The following is an 18,321-nucleotide window of genomic DNA, read 5'->3' on the forward strand; positions in this document are numbered from 1 at the left end:
CTGAGTGTCTCAAAGACTTAAAAAAAGCATAAATCCAGAAAGCAAATAACATGTATCTTTTTCATCTCTTATGCTCCCATGGATTCATTGCTTGTGCAGTTATTTGGGTGCAATAAGTTTGTTTTGCAACTTCTCCAAGATATTCTCTTTAAAGTACAGCATAAATAATAATAATAAATAATAATTTTAGAGTATACCTAATTTCCCATTGGGCTATTGAATGAATGATTGCTATTACTGATTTTTACTTAATATGTAGCTCTGTGCTTAAAATATTGTCCCTTTGCTGTGCTGTGAACAATCCCCTTGTAAATGTTAATGTATTACTCATAGGTGGCAGGGACTGTATATATTTAGTGAATTTTTGAATGTGTACCAAGGGACTCTGCTAAAGGAGGTTTATTTATTTTTGACAAATATATGATGACAATAAAAATGAAACTTCTGTTTGGAGCAGAATTGTGAGTTCTCATACATCACCAGCTTCTGAGGTCACTCTGCTAAGGTCATGGATCATTCCCCTGCCATCTGTTTGAAAGGTAAGGATTAACCTCAAGTCGTCTATCAACAGATCTGAAACAGCAATTTCTGAAACATCACCTTGCGCTGAATTGGTCCCCACCTTTCTTTATAGCCTTAAAATATGCTCCAAGTAGAGGGTGAAGAAAAGAGATTTCATTGATTTACTTGAAATATCTCCATGCTGTGTCTTCCCTTTGGTGTAGAATTTGCTTTATCATGACTCTTATGGACATTTATAACTTAACTATGTATAGTTTAAAAGCCTATCAATTTCTAAGGGACCATATGGTTCTTCCACAGAGAAATTTTATTTTTATTATCATCATTGTCATCTTTGTTAAAATGTAAAGAGTTTGCTTTGAATGGCCCCCTGCTATGCATTTAAACAAAATGTAAAACATATACTTCCCCTGCCACCTATGAGTAATTGGTTATTTTTTTAATAGAGGAATTATTCCTAGTATAGCAATGGCATAGAATTTCAATTCTCTAAGCTACATATGAGGCTACATATCAACAATATCAATCATTTGTTCAATACCCCAGTGGGAAATTAGGTTCATTCTAAAAATATATTATTTATATTGTAATTACAAGAAATTTTCTGGCACCCAAATAATTGAACAAGCAAACATCAAAATGAGGGAAAAGTGCTCAATCACAATGACAGTTACTTTTAGGGACATAAAACCAAAGAAGCATAAAATGAATAAAACCATATTTTTCTTAACATAAGTTTTCTCAGTCACAAAATCCAATAACACATTCTCAACAAAGTGGTATGAATCTAGAAATTAGACTATCAACTTCATAGTAAGGGATAGCTTTGCATTTTTTCACTGTTTCACAAGTAATCATAGCTGTTTTTATTTTTTTAAATGCATTTATTGTTTCGGATGACCATATTTTGTTTATGTTCCTATGGTACTGTGTGTATAGCTAGTATCTCTTATTGTATCCCTTCACTGGGTTTTAGTCTGAAATGCATTTTGATTTGGGTTAAAAAGAAATTCAGGTTAATTCAGTCAGTACATATTCTTTCAAATTTTGGACTTAGAAAGAGATGAACTTCAAAGTTTTCATATTTGTGCTGATTGTTTTTAAATTGTTCATACCAACCAAGAGCTGTGTTCCTTCACTGAGCCTGGTCTCTCTCAGAATTCTCTTTCCTGCCAAGATCAGCATGTTTTTTTGAATGCTATTAGCTTGCAAAGCTAAGGCATTTGGGATTACTGGAAAATAAAAATAGGCTTGAACTTGTTCATATTCACCTGCTGTTCTCAAGATGAAAACACCCAGGAAAGCAATTCGAAACTGCATAAGACTTTTTTTTTAATTTAAGGAAATTATTATATTTAATGAGTGTATGTCAGCTCAATTTTGCACCAGAGGGAACCACTAAGCTTTAGACAATCTTATTCTGGTAGGAACCTAAAACCTTTGTATTTTTTATTTTTTTATCCATGAATCATATATAAGCTTAATTTAAGATTAAAGCAGCATTATAATAATATTCCATTTTAATTTTTCTCTGTCTTGAGACTTTACAGAATACTGTGTAGATGGCTTCTAGGGAATATACTCATTTCTAGTTCTGTGAACACATTTCTCCCTCATAGCAATATGGTATATGAGGTGGGGAGATACAATTACGAAGTGTGATTAAGGGAACAAATGTACTTACCACCAGCCACCAGTGCCTAATCACCTATTAGTATTATTCTCATTTATAGTTGGATTTTATTTTTTATTGACATAGGAAGTCCCTGTAGAACACAAACCTTCATCCTGGCTGGGTGGCTCAGTAAGTTGGGGCACGATCCTGTACACCAAAAAAAAGGTTACAATTCCATCCCCATCAGGCACATACCTGGGTTGTGAGTTAAATTCCCAGTGGGAGTGCATATGGGAGGCAACCGAATCACACGAGGATTAAAAAAAGAAAAACAAGAAACACAATCCTTCTATTTAACAAGTTCTGGCTCAGATCTGGGTTCTAGTTCCTATGAACTATGTGGCACTGAGCAAGAGACTGCTGAGATTCGATGTCTCCATCTGTAAAATGGACACGATAATGTCTTATGGAACTAAGGTGAAGATTAGAGGTAACTGAGTTGCAAAGAATCTTGCATTGAGTAGATGCAGAATAGGTGTTCCTTCTGTTCCTTTTCTCACTGATGTTGGAATATGCATTAAACAAACAATATTTATGGAAGAGGTCCACAAACTCCTCTATTTGTATCTTAATAGTAATAGTTTCGTACCTGGAAAATTTAGCAGAATATTGGATCTGAAGGGCAGCTATTGAGGTACTAGAGCAGTGGTAATACAGGGATTACAACAGAGACCTCATTGGCTTGGCATTTTCCTCCAGGGGTGTTTGTATTGAGTGCTCCTTCAAAAAGCCCTCTTTAACACGTGCACTCAGAACAAATGCCCCATTCCAACGACTCCTTTTAGGTTTCTACTCTTTCCCTTGCATTTAATGTTGAACTATGAGAGCAGCTTTGCCTCATGAGTGAAACAGGAAATGGGGAATACATGGTGAACTTTTATGTTGTCCAAAAGTTTTATGCTTCATATTTACAAATATATCTTAAATTATTTGTCACCATTCATGGGACCAAATATTTCTTCGACTTTATCCTTCTTTCTTATCCTGCCACAATCCCCAGAAGTGCTGTCTGGGGAAGAAAGGAAACAAAACAGGGGAGTGAAAAACTGTATTTTTTATTGTTGTTGTTTAAAAGACTGTGCTCTTAAACTCTGCCTGTTCCCTCTTTCTGTCTCTCTCTGTTCTCCCCTCCCCTTTCCTCTGCTTCCCATGCACAAGTGTCTGTGCCTCTGTATGTGTGTATGTCTCTCTGTCTCTCCCCCTATAAAAACTGTAAGTGACAAAGAGGAGCTGGATGACAGAGTGTTCCTGGAGTAAAAACTGCTTGCTTTTGAGCAAGGAAACTTTATCAAGTGCCATAAGTTTATTTTTGTAATTCTGAATATCATTTTCTATTTTCAGGGGTAAAAAAGCTCAGCAAGTGAGTAACAGGCATTTGTCTCCTTTTGTACAAAGTAAAGGGTATCAGGAATAACTTTCCCCTGCGTCTCCTTAATTTGTCTCTCCAAAGAGACAGTTATGTAAAATTTAAACAGTATAGAAAATATTACCTCTTTACATTTTCATATTTTGATTACATTTTCCAATAATATGCTGTCTAAACCAATGTTCTCAAAGAACATAACACAATGGCAAAAAAAAAAAAAACCCAAAACTGGCCTCTGAAGTCTTTCCTCAAACAAAATCTTTAGAAAAACAAAATATATGAAAGGCATTAACTGGAATATTTGATTAAAGGAGAGAAATGTTCAGTAGAGTTTTACCCCTGCCCTGCAGTAGTGCCCTGTGCCTGCACTACCTGGAATCATATCTGCATTCCCAGCCAGCCTCTGGAATTCAGAGCACAGGCCAAGGAAAGCAGCCTACCTATCTTCACAGGAGAGAGATTTCATTTTGGCTCTTCTATCTAGAACCATATACCAATGAGGGCCTGGCCTTTAGCTTCTTGTTCTGACAAGGCCAATGATAACACTTTGGAAAGTGTCTTCTGTCTGCACAGAGGCTCACCTGTGTGAAACAGTTTCTGTTATGAATTTTTTATTTCCGTCTTGTGTTAAGGCGTTGCCATAAAAGAGCTGTTTTTGTTGCTGGGCATGTTGTTCATTGGCTCTCTAGTAATCAATATTTAACTGGTGGCAGTTATTCTACTGAAAACACTGTCTCCTTTTGTTCTCCCCTGATCTGGGAGGTCACCCATGCTATGACTGGATCGTGATGAGTCACATATTTCTCAAACAGTACTATTTTCCTTGACCTTAAGAAACTATTTTGCTCCATGTGGAGGCCTGCATAGGAGACATCAGGAAAAATGTGAGAAAATTCAACCCCCAAAAACTACTGCAAATATTCTTCTCAATCACATACATTCCAAGCAAATATATATGCAATCCTTCATTAAATACTTCAATATGTCACTTCACTTGGTTGTATAGTTGGGTGGAGAAATACTCAAAGATGTTTCATATTTTCTTATTTTTTTTTAAAGATTTTATTTACTTTTTGAGAGGGGGAAGGGAGGGAAGAAGAGAGGGAGATATACATCAATATATGGTTGCCTCTCCCATGCCCCCTGCTGGGGGCTTGCCCCAAAACCCAGGCCTGTGACCTGACTGGGAATCCAGCTGGGACCCTTTTGTTCAAAGGCCAGCACTCAGTCCACTGAGCCATACCAGCCAGGGCATATTTCCTTCTTATTTTCAGGAGAAAATAGTTATGTCTTATCTTGTTTCATAATTTGAAGGGAGTCCCAAAACATCTCTGATTTTCTCAGTAAACTTTTACTAAAGTTTAAAATGTATCCATCTCCTTTCAATAAAAAAAAAATTCTTGTACTTACCACCATGCATAAAGTCTATGTAAACTATACACAAATTTATAATAAAATACTAAGCTGGGTACTCTCCCACAGGAATTAGAAATGCACTGTTATTGGGAACCACACAACTATATGTATATACATGCAAATAAAATATTAAACTGAAGTAATCAATGTATAAGTGTTAGAACTACATCTTTCAGCCATTCAGGCTTAAACATGTTGAGTTACTTTCTCTTTCTCTTACTCCCTGTACTATATTCAATTCTCAATCAATTCTGTATTCTCTAAAAGTCAGTTATTTCAATTTTTAAGTAATATTGTTCTTATTTCTTCTTGCTTGAATTATACTATTAATTTCCTTCCACAAAGAATTTACCACTCCTCTATAGGTAACAATTTCTTAAGGCATAATTGTGACCACAGTATTATTCTCAGTCAAAATGTTTTCTTAATTTTTCTATGGCCAACAGAATAAAATAAAATACATAACAGATAATAATTTAATTCCAATCATTTCCCCCTATTATGTCTGCATAATTGCAATAACCCCTTCATTAACATTTACACAGGTAAGCACTGTACTTTCCCCACTTAGGTCCTGACCATTTATGCCTTGGCCATACTACCTTTAATTTGGAATACTTTTTCCTTCACCAGTAATACCAAAATGCAACTCATCCTTGATGATCCAACTCACATTCAACATCATGCTTTAAACTTTTCTTCTTTATTTCAGCAGAAAAGTAAAACTATTTTCTACACTGTACTTAATACATAGAATTTATCAAATTATGTCATGCATTCACTCTCTGCATGTATGTCTTATCTCCCCATGGCAAGTTATAAAGTTCTCAAACACAGAACACACTTCATTTATTCTTGCATCCTTGCCCAGCACAATTCTTAATAGGTAGTCATGGAATGTTTGTTTAGTTGAATTATTTAATGACATATGAACAGTTCAAACTACCAGAGCATCTATAATAGTTTCTCCTCATCCATGTCAACTCCACTATATTAAAGATGACTTAGCTGTCTCACTAGACCTTAGAGAATCTTTCTTGGTTCCACATGCTGTTTTCCTCCAAAATCACTCAGTCTCTCTGACTGAAATCTGCTTCACATCTTTCACTTCAGGTAACCCCCTACCACTTCAAAATCTCTTTGAACTTCTTTCTTTGTATTTGCCTGTCTTTCCCAAAATTTCCATGGGAGCTTCAGTCATCATTCAAAAAGCTCTGTTTGGCTCATCTTTGCCCATCTTTCTCATCTCTTCACACACACATTCACAATTATGGGACTTGGAATTTAAAGCTAGCCCATTTATTACCTTTTTTATTGTGGTGCTGTACAACAAAATCTCTGTATTTTTCTTCCTTTGTTGGCAAAAACTCAGTTCTTTAGTGTGTGCTTCTTTTTCCTGTGGGCCTCCTCTACCTTCACAGAAAACACTCTGCTTCTGATACTTCTGGTCACCAACCATATGGAGGTCATGGCCCCCACCACCAATAAGAAGTTCTTGAGCACCAGCAGCTGGGTCTCCTACAATTTAGCTTAATTCTGACATGATTTACCTAGAGGTAAGGTCAGGTCCCACAGGTTAAGGCTTCAGTCCCATAACACTAAGACTGACTCCCCCATTCACACAACAAACACACTTCGTACACCAGTTTCAAGACCAGGTTATCACTTGTGCTTTACACCAACTGGCCTCCTCAGGTTTAATTAATTTGTCAGGACTCATAGAACTCAAGGAAACAATTATTTATGTTTATCAGTTTATTGATGGATATGTTAAAGATACAGATGACTCACCAGATGAAGTGAGGCAGAGGGCGAGGTCTGGGAGTGTTGGCCCTGAGTGCAGGCCCTCTGTTCCCAGTGAGTTGAGGTACATCACCCTTCCAGCAGCCTCACACTATTGGGATTGTACGGAGGTATGATCAATTATTAACTCCATTCCTAGGCCTTCTCCCCTCTCTGAATGATGGGGGAGTGGATAGAGCTGAACATTTCAAGTTTCTAAGCATGGCCTGGCCTTTTTGGTAGACAGGCCTCATCAAGGAGCCACCCAGGATCCCACTTGATGTCACTTCTTTAGAACAAAAGACCTTTCTAATGCTCTCACCATTTAGAAATTCATAAGACTTTAGGAACTATGTGTCAGGGACTGGGTCAAAGACCAAATATTAGAACAAGAGATACTCCTAGTATTCTTATCACTTAGGTAGTTATAAGGATTTTAGGAACCTTATGCCAGGAACTGGGGCAGAGACCGATATATATTATTTTCTACTATCTCATAGGTACTGACTATCCTATATTCCTGGCTGGATATTTTAGATATAGATACAGTTTTCTTAATGGCTAACAGTAAGATTTAGATGCAATAAGCAATAAGATGATTCTTAATTTTACTTAGGAGTAAGCAAGAAATAAATTCTAAAGAAAACATAATTTTGAGAGAAGTAATCAAGAGAAAATATTGTCTCATTTTCTATCACCATGCAACTTCTTTTTCCTATTTTTTTCCCATGTTGGAATTCTTATCTATTTTGCTCACATTTTGCCTCTATGATCTTTAATATTTCCTTGCCTGGTTAAAAATATATTTCACTTTCTTCCTTTTCAGTATGTAAATATTTCTCCAAAAGAAAAAAAGCATCTTGTTCAAGTTAAGGTTTAAATTATGGCACATCGGCCTAAGCTGATGCCTTGCATCCTTCCTATTCTGGTTCATTACTAGAGAAAACATACAGGAAGCTATAGGGAGGTTATAAATCAAGTGTGCAATGAAGAAATAAGCTAATTTAAGAGCAAATTCCCAAGGTCATGGACAAAGTGAGTTTCTGAACACTCAATAAAATGATCTTCTAAAGTAATTTTGATAATTTCTAAGCCAAATAGAAAGAATATTTTGCATTACATGTCATTTTCTTTATTTTTACCTCTATTTCTACATTTGACCAGGTCATTAGATGGATGCCTTTACAAATGGCCATATGATTCCACTGAGCTATATAAATGGACCAGAGGGCATGCTCAGTAGTAACTATGTTTAGCTTGAATATTTGTGTGCTACCTATAAATAGAAGGATGTAAACAAAAGCGGCATAAAAACTGCAGGATAAAATTCAGGGTAGTAATTTATGGAGTCTCATGTAGTCAGGTAAACAGAAAAGCAGAGAAGTCAAAAGCTATAACTGGTGGGAGACAAGTAAAAAGGTCAAAAGATTTAGAAAAATCATAATTTACCAAGAACCATTCAGTTAAGAAAAAATTGGAGAGAAAGTGAAGGAGGGAGGGTGGCAGGAAAAAAAGATGGGAAAAAAGGAAGGAGAGAGGCGAGGGTGCGGGGGAGAGGGAGATAAGTGCTTAGTTAGGACAGATTTGTCCAAAATAGAGGGTAAGAAAGGTGGAATGGAGTGAAAAAGCAAAGAAAAAAAAAACTACGCAAAGCCAGGAAGCCTTAAAGCAAAGCAAAATTTTATTTTATAGTTGAAATGTAGGGACTAGGAAAAGAGAAAGCTCAAAGTACAAAGATGGAGTGGAAAAACCAATATCCACTGGAAGAGGGAAGAAAATATAAATGACAAATTATTCCACTTGTGGTAAGATGTTGGAGAAAACAAATAAATATGGGTTATATAACTTATCATATTAAGTGGAGAATATCATTTCCATTAATGACTTTTTGACATTCAGTAAAATCTGAGAAGGCAAGGTTAAAAGCAAGAGCTGAGAATTAGAACATTAAAAAAACAGAAAGAAAATAACTATAATTTCTGGTTGGCTTTTAATACATAGTAACAAGAGAATAAAAACAATTCCATTAAATAAGAGAAAGAGAAAAGTATAATGGAAAACGGGAAAGTGATCAAACTTTGAAACCTTAAGACTAAGACTAGAAATAAATGTTTGGAAAATTTTGGATTTTCAGGAGATATTTTGCACAAACATTTCTGTTATGAGATATTTAATAAATGCCAACACAGAGAAGCAAGACAAAAACAACAATATCTGGAGAATATTAGAAGAAGAAAATAAAGGGTTTAAACAAACACCTGAAAGATACAAAAAAGAATTTAACAGGACACAAATGCAGTCCAAAGACAAGGTATCTATAAGGTACACATTATTTGTAACAGCTTATTTACAATGTTCCTTCTCAATTACTCCAGAGTGACAACAATCTGAAAATACTATTCCTTTGGGATATTTTAATGCATAGGAAAATAGAAATACTGAAGTTTACAATTACATCTGATTTGGCCTGGCCACATTGACTTGAGCTGAGGGAGGAGGGCACAGCAAACATAAAAGAAAGAAAAACAAGAGGATGTTGCAAAGAAAATAATAATTAGGCACATGTAAGCTTAGTGAGAAAGAGAGAAGATAACATTTCAATAGTCGACAATTTTGTATCCTAGCCACTAAGTAATGGCTAAAATCTTCTATTGAAATTCTGCCCTACACCACTTTCTTCATTGCTAGCAAAACCATTCATCAGTTCTTTCATGCTGGTTCAATTAAATCCTATAGTGCTCCAAGGCAATGTAGCATCAGCTCCGGTAAAGAATTTCAATTCTGTAAACAGGCCTGTAAATATGCTACTGTGGATAAATTGGCCATCAGGGTGATAGAGAGTAGCAAACGAAAATGTGTGATTACAGCTAGTTTTAGTGTGCTAGAAAGCTGCTGAGCCATTACTGTGAGCAAGAACAATGTTTTGTTTTTTTTTCCTCCTCTGCTTATCTAGCAGTTTCTCTCTTTCCATATTTGCTATCTCCAGGCAAATATTCTTTGTCTGATTGATATTTCTTTCAGTTACTTTCACAATAACCCTGACCTACATTATTTTAGTACTAAAATCTAACTTACCTCTCAAACACAGTTTTCACTGTATATAATTTTCATCATACTTCATCCTTCTGGGCTTTCCAGTCTTAGGGTTGCAGGATAGTTTCCCTGCTTTGTTTTTAACCTTCAAATTAACTACAAAATGAAGGAACCATGTGTAGGGACTGGTTCAAAGATCAAATATTAGAACAAGAGGTGCTCTTAGTATTCTTATTACTTAGATAATGATACGGGTTTTAGGGATGCTATGCCAGGAACTTAACCATCTTCATTTTTTACCTTTTCTACTTTTATTACCTTGTTTGTACATAATACTTGCACAACATACCTTACACTATAAAGGAAAAAGCATGATTTAAAGTTTTTAGCTAAAATACATTAAGATGGAAGTCACACTGGTCTTTGAAGAAAACATCTCCTTAAAAATACTAATATTGTTTTAGAGGAAAAATGTTTCATTTTGTTCTGTAAAAAGCTCTTTCCTCTACTGCATTAAGGATCTCAAAAACTTGCAGTTATAAGAAGCTTTTTATTAAGAAAGGGAAAAGCACTTTTTGCACAGAAAGTTCTGGTACTTATTTAGATTGATCAAAAACAATAGAATTTGTTCTGCCAAAAAGAAACGGATGCAGAAGCCCTGGCCAATGTGGCTCAGTTGATTGGGTGACATTCTACAAAGCCAAAGGCCTTCAGTTTGAAACCTAGTCAGGGCACATGCCTGGACTGCAGGTTTGGCATGTGAGTCAACTGTTCCATGTTTTGCTCTCCTTCTCTTTATCCCTCACTTATCCTCTCTCTAAAAATAAATAAATAAAATCTTTCTTTAAAAAAAGAAACAGAAGCAGGATTTTCTATGTTCAGTAAAATAAATAAGATGATAGTAAAGCCTTTATTTAGAGTCTGTACATAGAAAAATTCCATTAAAGGCAACTATGTAATTGTTTTTGACACTGTTCATCACAGTATCCTGAACTTTAGATTTTTTCTTTCAAAGATTTATTTTCCTAATACAAAATTCATGTGAAACTCTATTACGAGTTGAATATTGTAGGTAAAACCTATAAACCAGAGGATTTCTATTAACATCTACAGCCACTTACCAGTCAGCAACCTCTCTTGCTGCTACTTCATTTAATATTAGAAATCACAATTTAGCTCACCTAAAACTCTCTCTGACTACATTGTGTTATTCTTTCAATTGTATTCCAAGAGATGGGGAGAGAAGAATCAATTTCACTGGTCCATTTTGCTTTAAAGTAAATATATTTGTAAAGAGTTGTGTTAATAATGCCCTTTGATCTAAAATCAGCCTTTAATTGTAAGTTTCACTTTTGAAAAAGGAATGAAAGCTGCATTTGGGTCACAGATTTATTTTGCAGAGAGGCATTTGGAAGACTTAGTTGAAAAATACATGAATATCTTCCTTTTAAACAAAAGTCATAAACAGGGAAATGTTTTAAAGCAAAATGGCTCTTGAAAAAGATGAAGTGATTCTGAGGGTACTAAATGTAACACAGGCTGACACATGTTCACCTTTTTCTGATAGTTAATCAGTGTCTAGAATTTTAATATACTTCCTAGATGTGCATGTTTTTTAATACTGAATACCACACAATATAGTGTAATGCTGAAGTGATTAGGTATACATTTGGCAGATTTGGATTGAAATCACAGCTCTGCCATTATTGGCTATAAGGATGGTAATTTAATAATTGATAAAAGATTGTTTAACAAGGGCTAGTATTCTTTCTGAACTTTGGTTATTTACTAATCCCCTGACCCTCAGTTACTTCATTTGTAAAACTAAGGATAACGGTAATGAGTAACTCATTGGTTTTGAGAAGCATAAGTAACATAGTACATGAAAAAAAACCTTACTATAGTAAGTGTGTAACAAATATTCAAAAATACTGTAGCACTACTAACAATAATAAAAAATCACATCTATAATCCATTGCTTTACCTTGCAATGTCTTTCATGATGAAGGTTTTCTTTTCGTTTTTGTCATTTGGTCATATTAATGCTGCCTCTATGGAGTAGTATGATTTTTTTTTAAGAAAAGGGAAAATTCCAAATAATGCTCTGATAGTCTGCATCTGAGGTTGGGAAACTACAGGCCATGAGCCAGGTTTGCAGCCTGGTTTTGTAAATCAACTTTTATTCTGACATAACCATGAGTTGGTTTTCCTCTTGGCTAAGACTGCTCTCCCCCTGCCACGACAGTGTCGAGCAGTTGTAGCAGAGACCATTTGGCCAACAAAGCTTAGAATATTTACTATCCGGGCCTTTACAGAAAAGTTTGCCACTGCCTGGTCTACATCATGCAACACATTTGGATTTTTTTTCTAAAATCAGTAATTTTATGGAAATTTTAGAGTATTTCTTAAAGTTTATTACTGGAAGATTCTTCTTGTTTCCAAGAATGTCAATAAGTCCAAACATACTATGCCCAAACAGATACTTTGATAGGTTCCCCTAAACCAGTTTTTCTATCTCAGCTAATAACACCAAATTTCTTAAAGAAAATTTTGATCTGTATGTTCTTCTCCCATCTCCACCCTAATTTAATATCATGTTTTACAGTACAAAGCTCTAAAATCTCCCCACACTCTTCATTGCACTTTATGTCACTGACCCTGTTCTATTTCTAGTTATATCTATTACTTTTCTAAAGCTACTATAATAAACTAGTACACATTTAAAGACTTAAAACAATACAAAGTTGTCATCATAGGATTTTGAAGGTCATAAATCCAAACTGGGTTTCACCAGGCTAAAATCAAAGTTTGGGCTGCTGGGTTCCCTTCTGGAAGCTCTAAGAAATAATCTATTTTCTTGATCTTTCCAGCTACTAGAGGTCCCCTTACTTCTTCAAAGCCAGCAATGGCCATTTGAATCTTCCTCATGAAAGTCCCATCTCTCTGGTTCTGACTGTGCTGCCTCCTTCTTCATCATTTATGGACAACATAAGGATCCTGGATAACCCAGGATAAACCCTTTTTTTTTTTAAACAAGGAATGATTTTTTTTTAATTTTTATTTTTAGACAGACAGGAATGGAAGGAGGAAGAGAGGGAGAGAAACGCTAATATGTGATTGCTTCTTGTGTGCTCGCTACTAGGGACCTGGCCTGCAACCCAGGCATGTGCCCTGACTGGGAATCGAACCAGTGACCCTTTGGTTCACAGGCCGGTGCTCAACTCACTAAGCCACATCAACCAGGGCCCAGGGCAAACCCTTAATCTTAAATTTGGGGAAGGGTCATCAAGGAACATGTATAAAAGATCCATGGACAAAGCCAAAGAGGAGTAGGGTTGAGGGTGGGAGGTGTGGGTGGGTGAGATGGAGGAAAGTGGTGGCAGGAAAATGGAGACAACTATACTTGAACAACAATAAAAAAAGAAAAAAATTAAGAATTTAGCAATCATTCCATCTGCAACCTTATTCTATCATACTTTTCCCATTTAACATAAAACATATGTTATATATTTAAAAACTTGCTAAGGGGGTAGATCTTATATTTTGTTCTTATCACAAAAATAATAATAAATAAAAGGGTAAAGGAAAGTTTTGGGAGATGATGGAAAGCTTTATGGCATAGATTGTGATGATAGTTTCAGGGGCCTATACTTATCTCCAAATTCATCAAGTCAAATGCATTAGTTATGTACGTCATAACTAATAAAATAAAAAAGATATACAAAGAGTTACCATATGAGTCAGTTACTCTACTGCTAGATATATAACCAAGAGAAATAAAAACATAAGTCCAATCAAAAACTTGTACACAAATAATCATTGCATTACTGTTTGTAACAGCCATGAGTCAAAGCAACTCAAATATTCATCAACTAATAAATTAATTTTAAAAATGTGGTCTATTCTTACATGGAATAGTATTCAGCAATAAAAAAAGAAATGAAGTTTTGCTCTGGCCAGGTAGTTTATTTGGTTAGAGTGTCAACCTTATATACCAAGGTTGCAGGTTTGCTCTCCCAGCCATGTGCCATACAAGAATCAACCAACCATAAATAAGTGGAACAAAAATTTCATCTCTCTCTCTCTCCTCCCCTTCCTCCCTCCATCCTTTCCACCTCTTCCTTTCTCCCTCCCTCCCTTTTTCTAAAATAAATCAATAAATAAAAATTTAAAAATAATTTTAAAAAAATGAAGTACCAATATATGCTACAATATCCATGACCCTTGAAAATGTTGTGCTGAGTGAAAGAAACCAGACACGAAAGGCCACATATTGTATGATTTCATTTATAGGAAATGTCCAAAATAGAAATTATATATATATAATTATATATTATAATTTGTATAATAAATTAATGTATATTTAATTAAAATATATAAAAATATATGTAAATTATATATAATAAAGTCACTATGTATATGTGTAGAGAGAGAGAGAAATGGAGAGAGAAAGGGAAAGAGAGAAAGTAGATTAGTGACTGTCTAGGGCTGGTGGGTTAGGGGGCAATGGGAGTGACTGCTAAAGAGTATGAGCTTTCTTTTTGGGGTGGGTGATAAAATTGTAGACTTGATTATGGTAATGGTGGAACAACCCTGAGTATATAAAAGAATTTAAAAAACTGAATTGTACTTCGAAGTGAATTGTATGGTATGTGAATTATATCTCAAGTTGTTATTTAAAATAAATTACAAAAAAATCTCTTTTTAGACTTGAGGAAAATTTTGTTTAGAGACATAAAAATAATATGTTACACTGTATACAGTGAATTATCACTAAATATCAGCTATTATAATTCTTTTTTTCCAGTAATATTAATTCTCTAATTTTGTATTCAAATACATAGACAGGCCCAAGCACAAGAGTAAGGGGCAAGCATGGGATGATATGATAATGGTTAACAATTATTTAGTATTTATTATTTTATGATCACTGTAGAAATCACTTTACAGAGATTAACTCATTTTGATTCTGTCATCAATTTTTTATTGATTTGACACAGACAGAGAGAGAGTGACTTTGACCTACTACTCCATCCATCCATGCATCTCTTTGGTTGACACCTGTATGTGCCCTTCTTTACCAGTAATAGAGCCTGTAACCTTAGTGCATTGGTGCATTGGTACAATGCTCCAACCAACTAAGCCGCCTGACCAGGGCCACTGTGTCACCAATTTTACATAAGAAGAAACGAGCACTTCAGGAACTTATGCAACTAGTGACAAAGATGGGAAGTGACAAAGATGGGAAGCAAATTTATGTTTCTGATCCCTGCATTATCCCACTGTCCAGGAAAACTCGTGAGTCCTGTGTGTATGAGCTCAATTGTCATGTGCAAAATAAAAAGAATGAAGTTTGAATTAGTAAACAACAAACAAAGAAATTAAAACAACATTTGAAATATGAAGAAATGAATTCAGGCAGAAGGATATTAGGTGTATGATGAGTAGGCGTTAGAGCCTTTCCTGCATCATACTCAGCCATTTTCTTGGGTCCTGCCATAAATTTGAAAAACACATTAATAAAACTAGTATTCTTAGTTGGTGATGACTTATAATAAAATTCAGAAGTAGCCTATAATGGTTTAACCAAAAGCATCTCCCTGGAATTAAATTAAAATATCTTTATCTATAAAAATGGCTTTCAAATAATGATAAACAGAGCAGTGTTGAAACAAAAGGCCCGAAATGTAGTAGGCGGGTAAGTCATCATTTAAAAAACACCACCTCAAAATTCCCAAAGGTACAAATACACTTGGCAGTCAAACAATAATTGGTCACATTTCTGTTCTTGAAACACATCATTTGCCGAGCAAACAAGGGCTCTCCATGCTTCTTTGGCTCTGACCTACTGAAGCGCTACAAAGTCTTCACTTGTGTGAGGGAACTTCAAGCCTGAATAGATTTATGAGAAAGGAGGATAAAATGAGGTTGGACCTGCTGCACAGAGAATGGAACATAAAATGTAATAGAAAAAGACTAATATGGGTATTCCAATGACTTGAAAGGAGACATAATAACAAAAAAGAAAAATTAACATTACAATGTTTATCACACACAGTCATCTGTTGTACTAAATGTGACAATATTGATCATCCTAGTGAATGTGACTAAACGACTGATGTCACTGCAGGGAAAGTTATTGTTTCAATGAAAACTTCGCATTGTCTATAGCACAACATTCAGCTTTATGAGATTCGCTTTTATGGGAGCTATAATTTGTAGATAACATTCCTTGTCCTTAGACATACAACTCTGCCTTGTCAGGCAGTGGTTCAGTTGACTTCCCTTTTCTACTGTGGAAGAAGTTAGTTTTGCCTCCATTTATACATTCATTTTCATATTCCTAATCTATAAGTATGCCTATTTCTTAGGTTCTCTTTTAAACCAATATAACATTTTCCTGGTTTCTTTATTAAGAATGAAATAACACAGCTTATTACATCTTTAAATCTGTATGGAAATCACAATTTTACCTTTTTTGAAAATTCTCTCTTAACATAGGTATCACAGTTAAACATACAAAGTCATCATTAGTATATCTAAATCAACTTTTTCTCTTTTTGCTCAAAACGTTTCCTCCCTCCTCTCATCCTTTAAACTGTGTATGTTGTGGAAGACACAACCCATTAAGGAGTACTGCAATAAGGGGAGCATTCTTTAGAGAGAAAAAACTGAAAGAAAAGGAACCTGGGGTTTTATAGAGGCCAGTAAACAATAAAATAATTGAAATTTCATTTACATGAAGAGTAGGGAAGACTATGCAGTATAATGATTACAGGTGGAAACATTGATAAAAAATTTAAAAGAAAAGAATCATTATAAAAATCAGGTCTCTTTAAAGAGCAGGGAGGAGGTGTGATCTACAAATGATAAACAGACTGTTTCTAGTACATCAGCAGTGTTTATTTAATCTGGGTGATTTTTTAAATTTGTAAGTAGTTTTTAATTTTATGTATGTTTTTCATTCTTTTAGGAATAAGTCACAATTCACAAAGGTTATCTTCTTTTTAAACTACTTTAATCATTTAAGCAACTCGTTATCAGTTGTTCCAATACCATGTATTGAATAGTCATCATTAACTCAATGATCTGTAATGTCACTTTTATGATATTTCAAGTATTACTATAACTGAAATTAGATGCTAAATTAAACTTGTGAACCTGATAGTAGATTACTCTCTGGTGTACATGAAGAATTCCCCCACATCAATAGACATATGACAATTCTATAGAAAAATGACAAAATACAGAAATGAAACAGTCATTTCACAGAAAAGAAAAAATAAATATCCTGAATAATATGTGCATTAATGTAATTTAAATGTGGTAAAATCCAACATTCATTTTTTTTAATATGGTATTTTTTTTTAATTTTTTTAATTAATTTATTTACTTTTTAAATACATTTGTCTCTGCCTTCCCCCCCCCTCTTTCCCTTGCCCACTCCCACCTTCCCTCCCTCAGCTCTTCCCCTTTGGTTTTGTCCCTGAGTCCTTGCTATATGTTCCTTGACTTTCCCCTTCCCTTCCCTTTCCCTGCCCCCCCCTTCCCTCTTGTCTCTGTTGATTTCTTTTCCTTTCAGTGTTGCTGGTCATATTTGCCTTGCTTCTTTGCATTGTTGGTTAGGTTCCGCTTATAGGTGAGATCATATGGTATTTTTAAAAGACTATTTATAGAGCAGTTTAAAGCTCACATCAATATTGAAAAAAGAAGTAGAGATTTTCCGTATACATCCTGCATCCTCCGCTATCAACATCCCACTCCAGAGTAATATATTTGCTACAATTGATGAAACTACACTAACATGCCATAATAATCTAAATCCCATAGTTTGCATTATGGTTTACTATTAATATGGTACATTCTATCAATTTGGGCTAAAGTTTAATGATATATCCATCACTATAATAACCATACAGAGTATTTTTACTGCTCTCAAAATCCTCTGTGCTTCATCTATTCATCCCTCCCCCAACCCTCACACCAGCCCTAGAAAACAATGATTCTTTTTTACTGTCTTCATAGTTTTGACTTTTTCAAAATGTCATATAATTGGAAAAACAGAGTATGTAGACTTTTCGTATTAGTTTCTTTCACTTAGTAATATGCATTTAAGTTTACTTCATATCTTTTCATGGCTTCCCACTTCTTTTCGTCACTGAATAATATTCCAGTTTATTTTTTTCTATTCACTTACTGAGAACTTCTTGGTTGCTTCCAAGTTTTGGCAATTATGGACAAAGCTCCTATATCTATGAGCAGATTTTTTGTATGGACATTAGTTTTTAACTGTTTTGAATAATTAGCAAGGAGCATGATTGTTGAATCTTATGATAAGAGTATGTTTAGTTTTGTAAGAAACCACTAAACTGTTCTCTAAAGTGGCTGTACAATTTTGCATTCCCACAAGCAATATGTGAGAGTTCTGGTTTCTCTACATCCTCACCAGCATCTGGTGTCAGTGTTCTGGATTTGGGCAATTCTAAATAGGTGTGCAATTGTCTTGTTTTTTAATTTGCACATCCCT

The sequence above is a fragment of the Pteronotus mesoamericanus genome, unplaced genomic scaffold, assembly GCF_021234165.1.
Source record: "Pteronotus mesoamericanus isolate MK-2021 breed Mesoamerican mustached bat unplaced genomic scaffold, CSHL_Meso_final contig_100, whole genome shotgun sequence".
Lineage (NCBI taxonomy): Eukaryota > Metazoa > Chordata > Mammalia > Chiroptera > Mormoopidae > Pteronotus > Pteronotus mesoamericanus.